The following is a 22240-nucleotide window of genomic DNA, read 5'->3' as shown; positions in this document are numbered from 1 at the left end:
TTGGAAGATTTTAACTTTGATGAGTATGAAGTGCCCCTCCTTGTCTTTTTTAATAACTTTGGGGTAGAAGTCAATTTTATTCACTATTAGAATGGTTACTCCAGCTTCTTTCTCCAGACTGTTTGCACGGACAATTGTTTTCCAGCCTTTCACTCTGGGTTAGTGTCTGTCTTTTTTCCTGAGATGGATTTCCTTTAATCATCAAAATGTTGGTTCCTCTTTGTGTAGCCAGTCTGTTAGTCTATGTCTTTTTATTGGGGAATTGATTCTATTGATATTAAGAGATATTAAGGAAAAGTAATTGTTGCTTCCTGTTATTTTTTGTTGTTAGAGTTGGCATTCTGTTCTTTTGGCTGTCTTCTTTTAAGTTTGTTGAAGGATTACTTTCTTTCTTTTTCTAGGGCATAGTTTCCATCCTTTTATTGGTGTTTTCCCATTATTATTCTTTGAAAGGATGGATTCATGAAAAGATATTGTTTGAATTTGGTTTTGTCATGGAATACTTTGGTTTCTCCAACTATGGTAATTGAGAGTTTGGCTGGGTATAGTAGCCTGGGCTGGCATTTGTGTTCTCTTAGTATTTGTATAACATCTGCCCAGGATCTTCTGGCTTTCATAGTCTCTGGTGAAAAGTCTGCTGTAATTCTGATAGACCTGCCTTTATATGTTACTTGACCTTTTTCCCTTACTGCTTTTAGTATTCTATCTTTATTTAGTGCATTTGTTTTTCTTATTATTATGTGTCTGGAGGAATTTCTTTTCTGGTCCAGTCTATTTGGAGTTCTGTAGGCTTCTTGTATGTTCATGGGCATCTCCTTCTTTAGGTATAGGAAGTTTTCTTCTATAATTTTGTTGAAGATATTTGCTGGACCTTTAAGTTGAAAATATTTATTCTCATCTGCTTTTATTATCTGTAGGTTTGATCTTCTCATTATGTTCTGGGTTTCCTGGATGCTTTGATTTAGGATCTTTTTGCATTTTTCATTTTCTTTGATTGTTATGTCCATGATCCCTATGGAGTCTTCTGCACCTGAGATTCTTCCATCTCTTTTATTCTATTGCTGATGCTCATATCTATGGTTCCTTATTTCTTTCCTAGTGTTTCTATCTCCTGAGTTGTCTCTCTTTGGGTTTTCTTTATTGTTTCTACTTCCATTTTTAGATCCTGGGTAGTTTTGTTCAATTCCATCACCTGTCTTATAGTGTTTCCTGTAACTCTCTAAGGGATTTTTGTGTTTCCTCTTTAAAGTCTTCTAGCTGTTTATCTGTGTTTTCCTTCTTAATGTCCTCCATCATCATCATCATTAGAAGTGACTTTAAATCCATGTCTTGCTTTTCTGGTGTGATGTTGTATCCAGGACTTGCTATAGTGGGAGAGTTTGTTTCTGATGATGCCATGTAACCTTGTTTTCTGTTTCTTCTGTTCTTATCCTTGCCTCCTGCCATCTGATTATCTCAAGTGCTAGCTGCCCTCAGTATATCTGATTGGACACTGTCCTTCCTATAATCCCAGTTGATTCAGGACTCCTCAGAGTCCAGCTTTCTCTGTGAACCTTTGATTGTGGGTTCCTGTGAACCTGAGATTCTGCGTGTGTCAGAGTTCATGGCAGTCAAGCTCCTTTGAGACCCTAAAATACTGGTATGACCCAGCTCCTGTTATCCTGGGATCCTGATGTCCAAAAGTCCTGGGCATGTTACAGTGCCTGGAAGTGGTGTCTCCTTTGAGGACTGTGGAGCTGTCTGGTCTGTTCAAAACCAAGGTAAACCAGCACTGATCAAAAGACCCCAATCCTCTGGTCAGGAAGGATTTTGGTGTCCTTGTTCTTGCTGTCACAGGCCCGTCACAATTGGATTGTGACAGATGTTGTGATCCACTCAACCGTGATCCTAAGATCTTGTGAAGAGTTCTCTGGGGACTGTGGGAGTGTCTGCCGATCCCCTACCCAAGGTGACCCAGTGCTGGTGCCATCCGGAAGGGACTTATGCCCCTGGTCAGGCCGGTTTTCTGCTTCCCTACTGCTGTCTCGGGTCCCACATGATTGGATTGGAACAGATGTTGTGTTCCACTCACCAGTGATCCTAAGATCACATGGAGAGTCCTCTAGGGACTGTAGGTGTGTCCACTGACTCCATGCCCTAGGATCTATGTTCTTTTTTAGAATCAAAATCAGATGGGCTTTTCCATAATAACTTGCCCCTGTGAACTATAGAGAATATCAGTTGAATATGAGATTGTAGGGAAATGTGTTGATTCCCTAATTGATTCTTGATTGTGACAATAAAGAAGGCAGAAGACAATTACAGGGTGAAGTGAAAACAGTAGAATGTAGGGACCAGGAGGAAGGAAAGAGACACAGAGAAAAAGGGAATTTGGACCAAGTTTGGAATGAGAGTTTGCAATAGCCATGTAAGACCTTGTGGGCTTGGAAATGGCGGCTTCCTCCACCTTGTTTGACTGAAATATGTTAGCAATAAAGAGTCTAGCAATTGGCCTGAGTAGTTTTAAAGTATTAAATCTGTCTAGTGTTTTCCATAAGCAGAGCAAAGGTAAGCAGAGAAAAGGGACAGCCAGGGTGGTTGTTGGAAGCTTGGCAAAGCTAGCCCTGAGGGCCTTGGGAAGTGATCACAGCTCCCAGAAAAAAATGGCCATTGGTGGAACAGAGACCAGAGACTGCCGATATTGGAACCTAGCCAGGAGTGTGGGCAGAGCTCCCAATAAGGTGGAAGTATGTTTTGTTTGGTTTTTTTTAATTGCATGGAATGTGAGATTTTAAAAGGCAAATACCAATTTTTAACAGCTATTAAAGCATGAAGTCATTCTCTTTTTCTAAATCCTTTGGCATTCTGGAATCATAATTCCAGAATTATAGTAAAACAAATGTATTACATCTTTGAAAGACTCCCAGGTTAGGCACAGGCATAAAAAACATGAGAATAAGTATCCATATACACATGAACAAAGAGTAATTTTTCAAAAGAAGATGTGAATGTCTATTTGCATAAATCACTAGGATTTAGGCACATGAGGGGTCCCCCTCATGAGGATGGAGGAGCTAATGTCTCCTGAGGACATAGGAACTCTTTGTTATCTGCCAATGTTTGCTTAAGCACATTCCAAATAGTAAACAGTATAAGGAGCATGCCCTTTCCACCATTCTCCTTAAACAAATTCCTAACTGTACCTTCTCCATGTTTCCACATAAAAAGTTCCCCAGTGTGGAAACAAGGGGCTGACTGTCTATACAAACTGAAGAAAATCTGTCAGCTGACTAGTGCTAAACCTTAATGCCTATTTTCTTAAGAGTGTTTTTGATAGCATCTGTAAAGAAGGGTTTGTCTATAGATTCACCTTCATCCTGAGGGGTACCCACAAAATGCACACAAACCAGCACTGATGGCTCTTAGTGTAGGATGGGCATCGATGAAACCATGTGTCAACCTCTGCTCATGGCAATAGGCAATCTCAAGTCCAATTACTCACATTATTTAACCCAGCACTCCCTATGTTAGGGATTTGCACAACCAATGTGAGAATTCTCTCTATGTCGAAACTTATCTTTCTCAGAACCCTGTTCCAGAAGCCAGAAACCTGGTAGGGATGTGTGGAACAGTAGAACAATCCAGGAAACATGGTGAAAGTGAGTGGGTTCAGGGTTTCAAATGCACCCATTTGAAAGAGTAGGCAGAGAGATAGAGAGACAGAGAGAGAAAGAGAGAGAAGGACACAGAGGGAGACACACAGGAGAGAAACAGCAAATAGCATCATCAAATCAGGGGCTTACACTATCCAGCAGATAAGATTAGAGTAGCCCAAGTGGGAAAGTAAGCTAAAGAAACCTTAAATAAGGTTCTTAACACATCCAGTAGATATAACAAAGGAGGCCCTGCAGAAACAGTCCTGCTGATGCTCCAGAGGTTCATGATGTTTGAAAGCAAACACCCAAATAGGCTCACATGTTTAACCATGAGGTCCCTAGTGGTGCAAATGCTGCAAAAGCATTAGGAGGTATGGCCTTGTTGACAGAGGTATGTCACTGGAATTGAACTCTGAGGCTTCCAAACAATCCTACTGCCTTCTGTTTTCTGTGTCCAGATCAAAAAGTGAGCTGTACCTGCCTTCAGGATCTCCATCCTTTGGAAACAAATAATAAAAGTCCAATTAAATGCTTTCTTTTGTAAGTTGTTTTGGCTGTGGTGTTTTGTATCAGCAATACAAAGTAAAGAATACCCTGCCTGGTAGGGAGGTTTCTACTTCCATGGATGAGCTTCCAGTGGTCATTCCCACAGTATGTAGTTTTCTGCCAAGAAAGAAGCAATAGTAACTTCCATTGGCACAGTTGTTCTAGTAGTTGTCAAGAACAAAATGTTTTGAATAACCTGTGCTTTTTGTGAGCGTTTTCTCCATATCACAAGGGTGAAGGAGGGGATATATTCCTGAGAAAATGGTCTTAAAGGACATTTGAGGTCAACATGCTTGAGGCTGAAATCAGAGGACTCATCTGGATCTCAGACTTGGATCTCAATATGTGTAAACAGTACTTGTGTATTTTTCCACTATAAGAAGTAACAGGATGTGCCTTCTGCTAATACCTTCATCTCCCTTCCTTACCTACTCACTATATAAAGCTACTCACTTCAATGTCTCCATGTCTTATACATGACTAAGAGCACAGTTCTTATAAATAAGTTGAATGTCTTTTACTATATTTCTGTGTGAGGAGTATGTCATACATAACCTCTATATTAACAGTATTTGACCAAGCAGGCAACTCAGAGTGAGTGAACAGAATATCTATGTACAACATAAACAAATTTTATCAAATAGCTAGCAGAAGGAGGAAAGGTGAAGCAAAAGGAAGAATGTTTTGAATATAAATAAACATTTGAAATGAAACTATTTCATAAAAGAATTTTAAAAGAATAAGTTGCATAATCATGATGAGAATTAGGAAGCAGAAATCCACTAGGACTCTATGGTAGAAAAATTAATCACCTTTTTAGATAACACAAAACGGGAGAGGGGAAATATGGAGGGAGGGAAAGAAGAAGAGGAACACTCTTCATAACCACTTGGGAAATAAAAAACATCTACATCACAGCTGCTCCAGAAAAGTGATTCCTTTTGCCATTTGACTCCCTATAAAGGAGTTCCTCAACAACTTCTACTTGCTTAGAGCTACCCTTTGCTGGGAATCTCCAGCCTGAAGGAGAGAGTTAAATACTGGTTCAGGACACCTCTTACAGTTGACTTTGGTTGTTCACTAGCCTATTGATCATCCACAAGTCTATCTAGACTCCAGTAGAATACCCGAAGACCTAGCACCAAAAATTGTGCTATATCTACATTGGTCCAAAATGAGTATTTCATGAACTTATTGTAGGTATCTCTCTCTATTTGCTCCATATTACACACCTTTTGTGGCTTAGGCTTTGTACAGATGGCCATGCTTCACCACCATAGCACTGCACATCAGTAACTCATGGTTTCACAACATGAATCCAATCTTACTACACTTTACCCTTGAGTTCACAGTCTTTCATTAAAATGGAAATAAAAGCTTCCATTATACAAGAAACTCTTACATTGCATTAGCCTGGAAACTAGCATTATGTAAAGGATGCCAAGTTCTGCTGAATAATCAAGCCACAGTTAGTCCTTACTGGACCAAACCTGCAAAAATGATATCAACCTTTAGTACAAATTTTTAAACACACTGGATGGAATACAGTTATGTGTTTAGTACACATCTTTAATACACAACAATGAATGTAGACTTAGTTTGTGGACAGAAGCACCCATCTTTGAAAGTGGCATCTAATTGAGAGGCACACAAAGTGATGAATCAGAGGAATATTTGACAGAATGAGAAAGAGGTAGTATGTGTCCACCTCTCACAACAACCAACAGAAAAAAGAGGCTACTTAAAGTAGAACTAAGGGTCACAAGTCCCTTCCGGTCCACTCCAGCACCGGAGGGCCTTGCCTGCGAGTCTCCGGACACCCGCAAGGAACCACACAGGATTCCCCATGGGATCCTAAGACCTCTGGTGAGTGGAACACAGCCTCTGTTAAAATCCAATCGCAAGGAACCAGAGACTGCATTAATAAAGAAGGCAGACAACCCGGCCTGATCAGGGGCACAAGTCCCTTCCGGTTCACTCCAGCAGCAGACTTCCTTGCCCGCGGGGTTTCAGGACACCCTCAAGGTCCTCACAGGACCCTCCACAGGATCTTAAGACCTCTGGTGAGTGGAACACAACTTCTGCCAGGAGGCAGGTTCGAACACCAGATATCTGGGGACCTTCCCTGCAAGAGGAGAGTTTGCCTGCAGAGAGTACTCTGACCACTGAAACTAGGATAGAGCCAGTCTCCCAGGTCTGCTGATAGAGGCTAACAGAATCACATGAGGAACAAGCGCTAAATAGAGACAACAACTAGCTCCAGAGAATACCAGATGGCGAAGGCAAACGTAAGAATCCTACTAACAGATATCAAGACCACTCACCATCATCAGAACGCAGCACTCCCACCACACTTAGTCCTGAGCACCCCAACACAACCAAAAAGCTAGACCCGGATTTAAAAGCATATCTCATGATGATGGTAGAGGACATCAAGAAGGATTTTAATAACACACTTAAAGAAATACAGAACACTGCTAAGGAGTTACAAGTCCTTAAAGAAAAACAAAAAAACACATCCAAACAGGTGATGGAAATGAACAAAACCATACTAGACCTAAAGAGGGAAGCAGACACAATAAAGAAAACCCAAAGTGAGGCAACACTGGAGATAGAAACCCTAGGAAAGAAATCTGTAACCATAGATGCAAGCATCAGCAACAGAATACAAGAGATGGAAGAGAGAATCTCAGGTGCAGAAGATTCCAAAGAGAACATCGGCACGACAATCAAAGAAAATACAAAAAGCAAAAGGATCCTAACTTAAAACATCCAGGAAATCCAGGACACAATGAGAAGACCAAACCTACGGATAATAGGAGCTGATGAGAATGAAGATTTTCAACTTAAAGGGCCAGCAAATATCTACAACAAAATTATAGAAGAAAAATTCCCAAATCTAAAGAAAGACATGCCCATGATCATACAAGAAGCCTACAGAACTCCAAATAGACTAGACCAGAAAAGAAATTCCTCGCAACACATAATAATCAGAACAACAAATGCACTAAATAAAGAGAGAATACTAAAAGCAGTAAGGGAGAAAGGTCAAGTAACATATAAAGGCAGGCCTATCAGAATTACAAAAGACTTTTCACCAGAGACTATGAAAGCCAGAAGAGCCTGGACAGATGTTATACAGACACTAAGAGAACACAAACTCCAGCCCAGGCTTCCATACCTGGCCAAACTCTCAATTACCATAGATGGAGAAACCAAAGTATTCCACGACAAAACCAAATTCACACATTATCTTTCCACAAATCCAGCCCTTCAAAGGATAATAACAGAAAAAAAATACAAGGACAGAAATCACGCCCTAGAAAAAGTGGGAAAGTAATCCCTCAACAAACCAAAGAGAAGACACCCAAAAGAACAGCATGCCAACTCTAACAACAAAAATAAAACGAAGCAACAATTACGTTTCCTTAATATCTCTTAATATTAATGGACTCAATTCCCCAATAAAAAAAAATATAGACTAACAGACTGGCTACACAAATAGGACCCAACATTCTGCTGCTTACAGGAAACCCATCTCAGGGAAAAAGACAGACACTACCTCAGAGTGAAAGGCTGGAAAACAATTTTCCAAGCAAATGGTCTGAAGAAACAAGCTGGAGTAGCCATTCTAATATCGAATAAAATCGATTTCCAACCCAAAGTTATCAAAAAAGACAAGGAGGGACACTTCATACTCATCACAGGTAAAATCCTCCAAGAGGAACTCTCAATTCTGAATATGTATGCCCCAAATGCAAGGGCAGCCACATTCATTAAAGATACTTTAGTAAAACTCAAAGCACACAATGCACCTCACACAATCATAGTGGAAGACTTCAACACACCACTTTCATCAATGGACAGATCCTTGAAACAGAAACTAAACAGAGACACAGTGAAACTAACAGAAGTTATGAAACAAATGGATCTAACAGATATCTATAGAACATTTTATCCTAAAACAAAAGGATATACCTTCTTCTCAGCACCTCATGGTACCTTCTCCAAAATTGACCATATAATTGGTCACAAAACAGGAGTCAACAGATACAAAAATATTGAAATTCTCCCATGCATCCTATCAGACCCCTATGGACTAAGGCTGATCTTCAAAAACAACATAAATAATGGAAAGCCCACATTCATGTGGAAACTGAACAACACTCTTCTCAATGATACCTTGGTCAAGGAAGGAATAAAGAAAGAAATTAAAGACTTTTTAGAGGTTAATGAAAATGAAGCCAAAACATATGCAAACCTATGGGACACAATGAAAGCATTTCTAAGAGGGAAACTCATAGCTCTGAGTGCCTCCAAAAAGAAACTAGAGAGAGCACACATTAGCAGCTTGACAACACATCTAAATGCTCTTGAAAAAAAGGAAGAAAATTCACCCAAGAGGAGTAGATGGCAGGAAATAATCAAACTCAAGGGCGAAATCAACCAAGTGGAAACAAGAAGAACTATTCAAAGAATTAACCAAACGAGGAGTTGGTTCTTTGAGAAAATCAACAAGATAGATAAACCCCTTAGCTAGACTCACGAGAGGGCACAGGGACAGCATCCTAATTAACAAAATCAGAAATTAAAAGGTAGACATAACAACAGAACCTGAGGAAACCCAAAACACCATCAGATCCTTCTACAAAATGATATACTCAACAAAACTTGAAAACCTGGACAAAGTGGACAAATTTCTAGACAGATACCAAGTACGAAAGTTAAATCAGGATCAAGTTAACGATCTAAACAATCCCATATCCCCTAAAAAAAATAGAAGTAGTCATTAATATTCTCCCAGCCAAAATAAGCCCAGGACCAGATGGGTTTAGTGCAGAGTTCTATCAGACCTTCAAAGAAGATCTAATTCCAGTTCTGCACAAACTATTCCACAAAATAGAAGTAGAAGGTACTCTACCCAACTCATTCTATGAAGCCACAATTACGCTGATACCTAAACCACAGAAAAATCCAACAAAGATAGAGAACTTCAGACCAATTTCCCTTATGAATATCGATGCAAAAATACTCAATAAAAGTCTTGCTAACTGAATCCAAGAACACATTAAAGCAATCATCCATCCAAACCAAGTAGGTTTTATTCCAGGGATGCAGGGATGGTTTAATATACGGAAATCCATCAACATAATCCATTATATAAACAAAGTCAAAGACAAAAACCACATGATCATCTTGTTAGATGCAGAGAAAGCATTTGACAAGATCCAACACCCATTCATGATAAAAGTCTTGGAAAGATCAGGAATTCAAGGCCCATACCTAAACATGATAAAAGCAATCTACAGCAAACCAGTAGCCAACATCAAAGTAAATGGTGAGAAGCTGGAAGCAATCCCACTAAAATCAGAGACTAGACAAGGCTGCCCAGTTTCTCCCTACCTCTTCAACATAGTACTTGAAGTCCTAGCCAGAGCAATTCAACAACAAAAGGAGATCAAGGGGATACAAATTGGAAAAGATGAAGTCAAAACATCACTTTTTGCAGACGATATGATAGTATATATAAGTGACACTAAAAATTCCACCAGAGAACTCCTAAACCTGATAAACTGCTTCAGTGAAGTAGCTGGATATAAAATTAACTCAAACAAGTCAATGGCCTTTCTCTACACAAAGAATAAACAGGCTGAGAAAGAAATAAGGGAAACAACACCCTTCTCAAAAGTCACAAATAATATAAAATACCTTGGTATGACTCTAACTAAGGAAGTAAAAGATCTGTATGATAAGAACTTCAAGTCTCTGAAGAAAGAAATTAAAGAAGATCTCAGAAGATGGAAAGATCTACCATACTCATGGATTGGCAAGATTAACATTATAAAAATGGCTATCTTGCCAAAAGCAATCTACAGATTCAACGCAATCCCCATCAAACTTCCAAATCAATTCTTCAATAAATTAGAAAGAGCAATCTGCAAATTCATCTAGAATAACAAAAAACCTAGGATAGCAAAAACTCTTCTCAAGGATAAAAGAACCTCTGGTGGAATCACCATGCCTGACCTAAAGCTTTACTACAGAGCAATTGTGATAAAAACTGCATGGTACTGGTATAATGACAGACAAGTAGACCAATGGAATAGAATTGAAGACCCAGAAATGAACCCACACACATATGGTCACTTGATCTTCGACAAGGGAGCTAAACCCATCAAGTGGAAGAAAGACAGCATTTTCAACAAATGGTGCTGGCACAACTGGTTGTTAACCTGTAAAAGATACAAATTGGTCCATTCCTATCTCCTTGTACTAAGGTCAAATCTAAGTGGTTCAAGGAACTTCACATAAAACCAGAGACACTGAAACTTATAGAGGAGAAAGTGGGGGACAAGCCTTGAAGATATGGGCACAGGGAAAAAAATTCCTGAATAGAACAGCAATGGCTTGTGCTGTAAGATCGGAATTGACAAATGGGACCTCATGAAACTGCAAAGCTTCTGTAAGGCAAAAGAGACCATCAATAAGACAAAAAAGCCACCAACAGATTGGGAAAGGATCTTTACCTATCCTAAATCAGATAGGGGACTAATATCCATTATATAAAGAAGTCAAAAAGGTGGACTCCAGAAAATCAAATAACCCCATTTTAAAATGGGGCTCAGAGCTAAACAAAGAATTCTCACCTGAGGAATACTGAATGGCTGAGAAGCACCTGAAAAAATGCTCAGCATCCTTAATCATCAGAGAAATGCAAATCAAAACAACCCTGAGATTCCATCTCACACCAGTCAGAATAATGGCTAAGATCAAAAATTCAGGTGACAGCAGATGCTGGCGAGGATGTGGAGAAAAAGGAACACTCCTCCATTGTTGGTGGGATTGCAAGCTTGTACAACCACTCTGGAAATCAGTCTGGCAGTTCCTCAGAAAATTGGACATAGTACTACTGGAGGATCCTGCAATACCTCTCCTGGGCATCCAGAAGATGTCCCAACCGATAAGTAGGGCACATGCTCCACTATGTTCATAGCATCCTTATTTATAATAGCCAGAAGCTGGAAAGAACCCAGATGCCCCTCAACAGAGGAATGGATACAGAAAATGCGGTACATTTACACAATGGAGTACTACTCAGCTATTAAAAAGAATGAATTTATGAAATTCCTAGGCAAATGGATGGACCTGGAGGGCATTATCCTGAGTGAGGTAACACAATCACAAAAGAACTCAAATTATATGTACTCACTGATAAGTGGATATTAGCCCAGAAACTTAGTATACCTGAGATATAAGTTACAATTTGCTAAACACATGAAACTGAAGAATGAAGACCAAAGTGTGGACACTTTGCCCCTTCTTAGAATTGGAAACAATCACCCATGGAAGGAGTTACAGAGACAAAGTTTGGAGCTGAGACAAAAGGATGGACCATCTAGAGACTGCCATATCCAGGGATCCATCCCATAATTAGCCTCCAAACGATGACACCATGGCATACACTAGTAAGCGTTGCCTGAAAGGACCTTGATATAGCTGTCTCTTTTGAGACTAGGCCGGGGCCTAGCAAACACAGAAGTGGATGCTCACAGTCAGCTATTGGTTGGAGCACAGGGCCCCCAATGGAGGAGCTAGAGAAAGTATCCAAGGAGCTAAAATGATCTGCAACCCTGTAGGTGCAACAACATTATGAACTAACCAATACCCCGGATCTCTTGACTCTAGGTGCATATGTATCAACAGATGGCCTAATCGGCCATCACTGGAAAGAGAGGTCCATTGGACACGCAAACTTTATATGCCCCAGTACAGGGGAATGCCAGGGCCAAAAAATGGGAATGGGTGGGTAGGGGCAGAATCAGACAGGCCCTCTTGAACCAAAGCAACAATTAACTCTAAGTGGTTTTACTGACAGAATCTCTTCCCCCAGCAAGCACATTTGGGTCCAGTACCGGAAGCAATGTCTTTGAAAGGACTCTGAGTCACTGTGAATTTTTACACAACAATGTCTGGCATCAAGCAGCACAGAGTCCCTTGGAGTTTCCTTTCCCAGATTAATTACCTCGTTATATTTGAGTTGAGCTTCATTGGGAATTCTTAGGGGAAAAGTATTACAGAGATAAACCTCACAGAAGTGGTTTCTAGCCCACTTGTGAGACCTTCCTCACATTTGAAATGGCACTGCTTACATTGAAAATGTAGTGTTTACTGTCAACACATCTTTGGCATTCTGCTCTTTTGCTCTCCTACCAATCATGTGCTGATATATGCTTGTGACTTTGTAGGAATTTTCTACTCTGAATCTGGAGTCAAAGAATCTCTAAACTGTACACATCATGGTGAACCATGAGTCAGAGAGCAAAGGTAGAACCAGGGCTGAACTGTTGCCTTCAAAGTCACCCTACTAAAGCTTCCCAGTGTCATCAATGGCCTTCAGGTTTGTGGCACTCTAAGAATCAGGGTCCAAAATATATTGTGGGGCGGCAGATATGGCTAAGTGGTTAAGCAGACCAATGTCCTCTCACCAGCACACAGATGGCAGTTCACAAATGTGAGGGTTGGGGAAAGAATTACTTATGTTAAAAGAAATTAGAGAGATTTGAATCTGGAGCCATTTTGAGTTACCATGGCCAGTAACAGATTTAGATAGCTCAAAATGCTACATTCCAATGTGGAAGCAATTTCACAGGACTGTTTTCATTTAACAGAACATGAAAGTTATAAATCAAGGCAATGTTAAAATTCATGGATGAGCTTACCAGAAGCGCAGGTGCAGCAAGATGTGCAAACTACTCTAGAGACATAATATGCTACATGATGACACTCTTGGCTCTGGGACTGGTAGAAGTTAATATTCTGCTTAGTGAGTAGATTCTAGGAGGTTTGTACTTATTATCACAAGATGTAAGTTCCCAGTTCAAAGCTTATATATCAATAAGAAGTGTTAATTCTGATACAAAGTGGGGCAAAGAACAGATGTTCCATAATGCTAACTAGCCAAAGATAAATAATTAGACCCTAACCAACTTCATTGAATTATTAAGCATTGTCTTCATTATTAACTCATGAGCTTGTCTGTGGCTGAACAGTTAGACATGATTAGAAGTTGATACATCAAACAAGAGAATAGAAGTCTCTTCCCCTCTTTTTCCTTGACCTGTGCATTATTTCTTCTGTATCCTTTATAAATGTGAGCTTGGGTTTCTGAAGTGTCAAACATGACCTAAGATAGGGATTGCATATCTGGTGTCCAGTGCATATGTGTACTCTGGTTTTGATTTTATGTTTTTCCTTCCTTCTTAGAGAACATTCCACAATATTTGGGATCAGAGATGTGATGTTTTGTGAGAGAAATGTGTGAAATTAGCATCAGGACAGGTTTTTCTACTAGGTAAGTGTAGTAGGAATTCCTTTATTCTGTGCACATTGAATCACTCCACAGATCCACTTGCAGCACCTCTGCACCCTAAACTATCTGCTTCCTGGGTTATATATGCTTGAGTGGAGCTGCCTGGTGACAGGAGCAGGAGGGTTTCTGGGCCAGAGGATTGTCTGAACATTGGTGTAGGAGGAAGAGCTACAGAAGATCAGAGTGCTGTTCAGAACCTTCGATTGAAAATAGGAAAATGAATTATCCAATAAGTTATCTAGGGGCTGGGGGCTGTGAATGAGATGTAAAGAGGGCTCTCTTGTCTACAGCACAAAAATACAGTGTATCTGTAAATAACTTTCAAAGGTGGCACAGCAAACAAGTCACTGTATAGTTGGATAAAGTGAATTCAGGCCTCACCAGCAACTGGTCAAGGGCAGGCCCTGGGCCTAAATGTCTCTCTCCTATTTAGACACTGCAGATCAGTTTTCTCCTTTGCTGGAAGTTCTTTTATGTCCTAAATAGAATGGACTTGCCAATATTTACAATATTTTGCAATATTTTGTAATACTAACAAAAGATTATTGAACTAGAGACCTTAGCAGTGGGTCTCACCCTCTTTGACATTGCTAATCTGTTTCATATTTAATTTTTATTAAAGTGTAGGGAGTTCATAACAGGAAGTACTTAGAATATTAGGGTACATTTGGGAAGGCTGTAGGGAAGGGGAGAGAAGAAGGGAAGAGTGAGATAAGAGAGCACATAGTGAGGGCCAGTAGGACTTCATATGTGTTATCAGGAACCATCCAATGCCTTTCCCAGAATTCCTCCTCTCTGCCATTTCCTCTCAAAGAAAGTGACCAAACACTTTGCTGGAGATGAACTTTATTTTTACTGTTGTTTCTCCCCATACCCAGGCCAAGGATATATCAGACATGACTACACCAAAACACTTTTTAAAGTCCATGTGATACCTTCCCTAAAGATGGGCTCTAGAGATTGATTAAGAAAAACAACCTTATGTTAAGAGTCAGGGGGATGGTCCCATGTAGTTTCCGGTTACACATATTTTAAAAACTTCACCATGCTGAAGTGCATCTTTGCTCCCAGACTTCTGGGCAGATAACTGGTTATGCATCTTTTTCTTTGAAGGTGCAACACTGTGCCTACATTCCAGTTTTCCCTAGGTCTTGTGCATGAGCACAGGATGACTGTGCCTCCCACAGGAAGTTCTGTCCTTCTTGAAAGTACTTTGTAGCTGTCTCAAACCATTTGCACAGGTAGTGCAAATATTTTTATCATTCTGGGTTCTCTCTCTCTCTCTCTCTCTCTCTCTCTCTCTCTCTCTCTCTCTCTGTGTGTGTGTGTGTTTCTGTCTGTCTGTCTGTCTGTCTGTCTGTCTGTGTCTGTCCCTCAATTTCTCTGTGTCTCCCTGTGTCTCTCTGTCTCTCCTAATTTGGGAAAAAAATAATTTTAGGGGAAACAAACAAACATGATTTCTCCCTTCTTCTCAACACATTTTCTTATTTTGTATTTCTCCTTATAAATCCTTACTGCACAAGTCACAGTTTCTTCCCATACTTGATTGCGTCTCTTTATTTCATACATCAAAATGCCAAAATATATAAAACTTGAATTTCTGTCTAATGATTTAGTATTTTAGCATCCTTAGGAATAACCGATGAACCATGTCTAAAAGCAAGCAAACAGAAGGAAATAATTAATATATTCGGTCATAGCTAAGGGCACTTACTATTCCTGTGATGAAACACCATGACCAAAATCAATGAGGGGAGGAAAGTGTTTATTTGTTTTGACCTTCAACATCAATCTTCAATAAGGTTGGAAAGCAGGAAAGGAACTCAAACAGAGCAAGAACCTGAAGGGACTAGGTGATGCAGATACCACAGAGGAACTCTGCTTACTGGCTTGCTCCCCATAGCATGCTGAGCCTGCTTTCTTATAGAACACAGACCTAAGTGTCTAGGGACAGTACAAGTCACAATGGAAGGTTTCCTCCAACAATGGTCACTAGTGATGAAAATTCCCTACAGGCTTACCAACTGCTAGATTTTATGAAAGCATTTTTCTCAGTTGGCCCTACCTCCTCCCAGTAAGAGTAAAGAATCCTTCTAGTGCCTTTTTCAGTTAGAGACTTCTCAATGGTATAAACTCTTTATCATTCCTCGACGTGAAATCCTTAAACAAAGATAATGTTGTCTTCTGTTTCTACAGACTCTGAGGTGACAACAAAGCAAAGTGACATCCCCAATATCACAGCAAAAAAAAAAAAAAAAAAAAAAAAAAAAAAAAAGAGGTCTGGCAGTACCCTCTGTCCTTTAAAGGATGCTGAGTATGAGCGTCTCTCTGAATCTCCTTCTACTTCAGATCACAGCATGCCATCACCGCCATGATGTGGCAATTCAGAACAACTGCCAAGTATCTTGTAAAAAGTGGAGCTGTGGTGCTGCCACGGAGCACATAAGATGGCCTAGTATTTCAGGACAACCAAAATATTGATATGTGAAGTTATTCTATTATACTATATCTGGGTACCACCAGCCAAGTCTGAGCTACTCCTTTGACCCAGTCTGTATAGAAGTCAGATCAAATGAAAGCAGATGAAAGAGCATACAGAAAGAAATTCTCATCCTGGCACCTACTTCCTTCCCAGAAAGTGCTTCTCCATTATGGGGGTTTGAATAGAAGTAGTCCCCATACATTCCTATGTTTGAAAACTTGGCCATAAAGAGTTGCACTATTAGGAGATGTGGCCTTTTTAGAGGAAATATTTTACTATAGGGCAAGATTGATGTAAATATATGCTCAAGCTATGCCCAGTGATGAAGGCAGTCTCTATTTGCTGCCTGAGGATCAAGATGTAGAACTCAAGACTATGACAGCACCATGTCTGCTCCTCTATTGTGATGATAATAATGGACAACAACTCTGAAACTGTAATTCATCACCCAAAAAATTCTCCCTTATGAGAGTTTCCCTGGTCATGGTGTCACAACACTGCAATAGAAACCTCAACTAAGACACCCATTCTTTTGTATTCCAATGACTTTTCAGAATTGCCTGACAGGAGAAAGGGACATAGAGTAGACAAATCCAGAAGTTTTCATCTATCTCAAGAGGGATTTCTCCAGCTCTTCATTTCGACTTCTGCCTCTATTAAGCAATATTTTAGACGCATTGTAGATTTAGTTTACCTGGCTAGCTCATAACAGTTGTTCCCAGTCAATCTTGGGCTTAGAGTTTATGGAGAAGTGTGCATGACTCAGAAGGATGCAAAGGGTCATTAGAGCCTTCACTAGGCAGCTGTGTGTCCAGACACATGTTCCTGTAGCTTTCTGTGGTTTCACAAAATATACTAGGAACATCAGAGTGAATTCCAGATATCATGAGTTAGCTAAGAAAGGAAAGAGCAAAAAAAAAAATAATAATAAAATATAATAAATTTTTTAAATTAAAAAAGAAGGAAAAAGCAAACTAAGAAAACCATGTGCAAAGTATGAAGCTCGAGCCAGTGTGGGGAGTGGTACAGGCTGCATGGGCACATGTTAATTTTGTGAGCTAATTTTGGTGACATTGGGATTGCTATTTCAACCGATAGATATCAGAGGAACCCAAACATACTGATGTATCCATTGCCCTGTATATGTTATCAAGTGAGGTTGCCTCATAACCAACAAATAAATCTGACAAGAAATACTTCCCTGAACAAACCATTGGAGCCCTTTCTGAGTTCATCACAAAGGCCTCAATTTCCTCTCAGTAATTCTGCTAACTCTTCAGAAAATATCAAAATTGATTAGACTTTGAAATTTCCATGTTTTTATCTCCTTGTTCTGGATCTCCCTAACTGGGACTCTGGAAGACACATTCTGATTAGCCACCAAATCTCCAGTTACTTTAAAGAATGTAGGGATTTCCCATACTTCTCTCTTTATGTGTAAGGCACAAGTGGCATCTTACTGCTCAGGTGCATTTTCTACAAAAGGATGGAGCAGATATAGATGCTTCCTCATACTCTACAACTACTACATTCTGATTTTTGAGCATTTATGCTTCCTTCTGTAGAAAGTCCTCCTCTCCAGTGTCTTCTCACCATGACTACCCTTGAAGATAGGCATAACTGACAACTGTGTCTGGAAACTTCCATCCCATGCAGAAAGCTTCCTAAGCACCTGATTTGCATCCAAAGAGTTGCAGACAGAGCCAAAGTGACAGTACTGACAGGAGACATTTTGGATGCCCAATGCCTGAGGAGAGCCTGCCAGAGCATTTCTGCTGTCATTCACACTGCTGCTGTCATTGATATCTCAGGTGTCCTGCCCAGACAGACCATCCTAGATGTTGATCTGAAAGGCACAGTACCATAGGAGGATATGGAGCAGGTTGGAAAATGAAAACCATAAGACAGGTTGGGAGGGAAGCCCCTACTTTGGAACAACTTGAAGAATAGTGCGATACTTGCTGTGCTCTGCCTAGGCCACATGTATCTCCTTACTGACCAGGGGGCATAAATCTGGACTCTTCTGCTTGGTGTTTAGATGAAAAACCATACTGAGTGAAGAAGGAACAGCAGGAGAAAAAGTTTATAGTCACATCCAGTGTACTCTCATTGCCTAGAACATTCCCCTGACCCTTCCCAACCTTGTAACTGGACTCCATCTCCACATGCTTGATTTCCATCCACCCACTGCCACTATGGACAAGACCCTGACATTTTTTCTTTAGAGCACTTTCAAAGCTATTCCATAACAGCCAGACAGGAAAAAAGACCCAGGACTTGTTTTCTATTAGGAGAACACTGGTTTTCTGATTTCCACAAAATCATTCCCTTCAGAACAGCATCACTCTAGTCTTGAAGACTGCTCCTAGGCAGCTCAATACTTTCCTCCTCAGATCCATACACTTAAATGCTTACTTATAGCTTGTAGTGGAAAAAAGAAAACCACACTGAATCTGGCTATTCACCTGCCTATGTCTACCCTCCATGGCCAGTTCTAAGAGGCCATCTTGCCCTGGTTCCTGCAGCTAGCTTGCTAAGCTAACCAAACCAGTTTAATCAGAAATACCTGGAACTGCTTCTCTAACTTCTCAGGCCATCCAACCCCTGTGGCTGGACTGCTCACTCAGCTCCCCTTAGCACCATGAAATAAAAATACCAGACATTTAAATTATACCAGCCAGAATTATAATAGTAAATCTTTTACCACAAAATTCCCATGCAAGGAACACACTACGCAACAATACAATTACAAGCTGCCTGCTTTGAAAGGAAAAGTAAACCACCACACTATTCCATTGTCCAACTATGAAATTCCTAGCTACATTCAGCTCCTCCAGGCCACCTTGGTCTGCTCCATCTTCAACCTCTTCTTCCTCCTCCATCTTCTTTTCCCTCTGCCCTCCATCCCTTCCCTTCTTTTCCTCATTCTCTCTCATTGATAAAACTTCCAGCTCTGCCTTTTCATTCCCCTGCCCAATCACAGTCTCTAGCCTAAGATTTCACCTGTCATCAAAGATTACATAATCTACTCCTTGTTGAGGCACCCCTCTTTAGGGAGCAGAAAATACAAACAGAAATCCATATTTAGTGGCTTTGAAATTAATTTCCAATCTAATTTACATAAAGGACCTTAACATATAAAGTAAACAGACTGACTCCTGACATCAGTCTTTTTAGTACCACTCTAGTCCATATCCTGTTTGCCATGTATCCTGACATGACCTCCAAATGACTAACTGGACCAGGTTACTAATTCAGTCAATTATTTGAAGCTGGCCAAAACCAATTCAAACGGATCCTTTTTAGGTTTGTCTTGCTGCCTCTTCCTTAGCCACACTTCAGTTTGGTGGTATGAATAACCATTTTCTCATTTCCATATTAATTCTTACTACATGATAAAAATGTACCAGCCTTTAACATTGAATTATGAGCACATAATGGTTCCCAGATGAAGTGGTGCATATCTGTAAACTTAGCACTCAGGACTCTGAACCAGGACAATCATATCTTCCAGGACAGTCTGAACTAAATGCTAAAAGTCTACTTAGAAATTAAAATACACTACTCAGAAATTGGTGCCATTAGATAGGCCTGTGTGCATTTCTGTGGATTATGTTAATGATTGACATGGGATGTCCTACCCAGTATGGGCAGTAAAAACACTGAGCAGGAGATCCTGGGTAATATGAGCAAGCAAGCTGAGCATCCATGGGAAGCAAGAGAGGGAGGAGCATTGGTACATGGCTTCTGCCTTTGTTCCTACAGCGACTTTCCTCACAAATGAACTGTGAACTAATGTGGGACCCATAGAAATCCTTTCATATCCAAGTTGCTTTGATCATGTTGTTTATATCAACAACAACAGCACCAGCCTCTGAAAGGGTGAGGGCTTTGTGTAACATATAGAAAGCTTAGATTTGTTTGATCAATAGCACTGAAAATAAAAGTACACACAAACATATAAACAGAGTGACAGAAAAAGACAGAGAGAGACAGAAAGAGAGAGAGATTTAAATTGAAACTTTAGAAATCTTTTATTCCTAGATTTAAATGGAAGCTCATTTAATTTGGGGATTATTCTCTGTCTATAGATTTGTAGGTTTGAGTCACTATCAGGTGGGAATGCATTTAGATCTGTAATAGCCCTTCCACAGGATTTAGAGTGGAGACCAATCTGACCCCATTGTCACAGTGGGTCCTTTGTCTTATATACTACCAGTAATCGTGAACTTTTTATGTGCTCGTTCTCAGCTCCTATTAGAAGTTTGTGTGGAAGCCAGTGTGCAAGCATCCATATACAGCAGCTCAGTGCTTGTGGCTGGACCAAATTCCTACACAGAGATCATACTCAATGGCCATGAGGAAGAGCATCATGAAAGCACATGGCCTGAGCCATACCCATACAGCAAAAAGATGTGTGAGAAGGCAGTGCTGACAGCCAATGGGAGCATTTTGAAAATTGGTGGCACATTGCATACTTGTGCCTTAAGACTCCCTTTCATCTATAGAGAAGAATGCCAAATTCCTTCAACCACTCTGACTATACCACTGAAGAACAATAACATAATTTTTAAAAAATGCCCCACACTCCATAGCCAAGACAGTGTATGTGGGCAATGCAGCCTGGGCTCACATTCTGGCTGCCAGGGGCCTAAAGGACCCCAAAGTCCCCAAGCATCCAAGGACAGTTCTATTACATCTCTGATGACACCACTCACCAATGCTATGATGATTTAAATTACACCCTGAGCAAGGATTGGGGCCTCCACCTTGATTCCAGCTGGAGCCTTCCTCTGCCCCTGCTCTACTGGCTTGCCTTCCTACTGGAAACTGTGGGCCTCCTGCTATGTCCTGCCAACAACTCTAGGTTACCCTTTAACTGCTTCTTGATCACACTGCTAAATAGCTTGCTTACCATCTCCTACAAGAAAGCTCAGCAAGCTACTTGTCAGCTGAGAGGAAGCCAAGCAGAAAACCTTGGAATGGATCAGAACTATTAAAGCACCACAGGGAGACACAAAAACAGAAAGTCACAGTGATATGAGGAGGGAGAGCACATGGCCCTAGGGGTTATCAGGTCCTCTAGCAGGGACAGGCACACAACCCGGGTCCTGATGCTTCTCTTTGATACAGAGGATCTTAGAGTCTCAATCAAGTCACTGAAAGCCTTGTCAGTCACTGACCCAGCCACAAGCCTTCTCCTTGAAGACCCTACCCAGAGACTCACAGCAGCTGTGCCCCAGTTCCAGGGTCCAACCTTCTCAGCACCTCTTGTACCTCGGAAATCTCACCATGATTTTCTCTCCACATCAAATCATGTCTACCCTTCAGAAAATTCTGCTTACTTTATGAAGCCCATTGGAAAGAGCAATAAATATTTCTCAATACCTCATCTATAGATTGTGTTTTTCTGTAAGTAAATAATTCTATGCCCCTTCTGTGTCTAGACATGGCCACTCTGAGATCAGAGAAATCATGGATATTAGGTAAGCTTAGGTGAAATTCAGGAACAGATGCAGATGTTAGACTAACTCTAACACATTGTCTCCTGAGTGTACCTAATGCCTGGAATAGTATTCTATTTTGGGTATTAGGGACCCTGACAGTAAGAATGCTACAGAATTACAAATTCTTCCAGAGATCTACTCCCTGCCCAGTCCACAAGGGGTGCCATCTAAAAGAACATTCTCAGAGTTACACATTTTCTCACAGCTAAATCTTCATATGTCTGTTTGATCATTTTACTTACAGCTTTTCCATAAATGTGTAGCACTGGTATGAGAAAGGTCGAGAGATGTGGTGAATGTTTCTCTCTCTTTTTTACACAGAAATAACCCACTCCCTTTTACAAGCTACAGCCTCTTTGTTTTCTCTTTGTAAACCATAGATATCCTCCAGATCAATCCACTTGTCTACGAATATCATAAATCCATTTCCTTAGATGCTAATTACAAACTCTGGATTGTCTTACCTGTGCTTATGAGAAACCTCTTGCACATGTTATTTCTAAAAATTCTCACTGTATAGAGTTAGTTTTTTCAGCTTCAGAGCTCTGACTTCAGAAACTTAAGCTCACATTTATAAAGGATACAGAGGAAATAATGCACAGGCTGAGGACAGAGAAATGGGAAAAAGGCTTCTACTCCCTTACTTGATGTATCAGCTTCTAGGTCCCTCTGACCGATCTCGGGAGACTACCAGGCATCC

General features: G+C 40.4%; 1 pseudogene; it reads left to right on the top strand.

Annotated features, from left to right (window-relative positions):
• On the top strand, positions 13597-21236 carry Gm12400 (predicted gene 12400; annotated as a pseudogene).

Source organism: Mus musculus, chromosome 3 (assembly GCF_000001635.26).
Source record: "Mus musculus strain C57BL/6J chromosome 3, GRCm38.p6 C57BL/6J".
Lineage (NCBI taxonomy): Eukaryota > Metazoa > Chordata > Mammalia > Rodentia > Muridae > Mus > Mus musculus.
Note: the sequence above shows the minus strand (reverse complement) of the source record. Positions and strands in the feature narration are given on the sequence as shown.